The following is a 1,704-nucleotide window of genomic DNA, read 5'->3' as shown; positions in this document are numbered from 1 at the left end:
CCGAGCATTGTCAACATGGTCAACGAACATGAGGATTCAGGAGATGACTTTATTTTGACTGGATGACAGTAGGGACCCACTAGGGCCATAGCCGTACGTACGTAAGTGCCTCCTTATTATGTACAACTATATTTTTTTGCTTCCGCCTGGTTTCCTGACATCATGGTCCCACACCATTGTCAACCTATGTAGTCAATAAACAAGAGAATTGCACCAGGAGCTTCCGACAGCTGGGACCAAGCAGCTCAAGCAGTATTTGTGTTTTTGAGGTGTGAGCACTGCAGAGTTTTTCTTGAGCGATGTTTTCGTTGTTGTTCAGAGGAGAGTAGGGTATTAACTGGGCGGGCTGTGGCCCGTCTAGCCCAGGCCAGATATCCAGCCCAGATATTAATTTTTTTCAAGCTGGAAATGGCTAGCCCAGCTATACTTTTTTTAGGAATACCCAGGCAAGATCAACTTGTTATTCTCCGCCCCGCTGGGCTGCAAATCTTTCCTAGGAGGGATGCATTACGCTTAACAGGAAAATGGGCTTTAATAAATATTAAATGGGATGTAATTATAAAAACTAGGCAGTAACTATAAAAAATGCACCAAACACGTAATTAGTTTATAAAATATTATTTTGGATTTTGAAAATTTTAATTTCATTAATTGTTGGGCGCGCAATGTTTCGTTGGAATTTTACGTAATACAATTTTATATTGAAATTTTATTTAATCTGACTAGAAATTACGGGATAAAAATATTTCAGATCCCATCAAAATGTGGGAAATTTTTTGAATTCTGTTTTGAACGGTTGGTTGAAATTATTAATCGTTGTCCTTGCTAGAAATGGGTTGTACTTTTAACAAACTGTAAATGGGTTGTAGTAAATTCCATTAGAATTCAAAAATGGGTTGTACATTCTTACAAATCGCAAATGGGCTATAAGTTCTCCGCCACACACTTGTGGGCCTACTAAGTTGACGCGTCCCCTAAAAAAGTAAGTTGACGCGTATGCAAGGCTTTGTCAACTTATAGTCAACACAAGGTTCTAGCAGCAGTGGCCGTTGGATGTCCATCCAACGGATGTCGTGCTTCTTCTTCAATCTCGGATATTCTAGCTTCAGCCGCCCAAAAAAATGATTCCTCCCCCTGACATCTAGGGCGCACCGTTTCGGAGGCTGACCTGTGGCCTACTAAGTTGACGCGTACCAAGGGCTTTGGCAACTTAGTCATTATAAACGATTCTAGCTGCAGTGACCATACGATGTCCATCCAACGGTCGTCGTGCTTCTTCAACCTCTGGTCTTCTTGCTCCAGCCGCCCAAAGCAGCACCGGTCGTGCTGCCTACTCCTGCCTCTCGTGGCCGGCTGTACTGCCTCAGAGGCCTCACCGCCCCCTACTACTCCCACCGTTGGCCAGGCCATCCCTCTACTCACCCACACCCCTTGTTATTCTGCGGCGACGGAAGCGTCACACCGCAGCCGAACCACTGAGCCCTCGTACTCCTCTCCGCGTGGGCATCCACTGTCGCGTCTTCCCCGGCTCCGCGTCGTCCCCTTCCTAGGCCTCGCCATCGTCCACCGCCCTGGTGCTCTCGGCGCGGCGTGGTCAACGTGGTCAACGAACGACATCCATCTGATGTGGACTGTACGTGGAGAGGCTGACAGCTGGGTCCACGGCCGCACACAAGAAAATGCCTCCTTATTACACGCAAAATA

Source organism: Triticum aestivum, chromosome 6D (assembly GCF_018294505.1).
Source record: "Triticum aestivum cultivar Chinese Spring chromosome 6D, IWGSC CS RefSeq v2.1, whole genome shotgun sequence".
NCBI lineage: Eukaryota > Viridiplantae > Streptophyta > Magnoliopsida > Poales > Poaceae > Triticum > Triticum aestivum.
Note: the sequence above shows the minus strand (reverse complement) of the source record.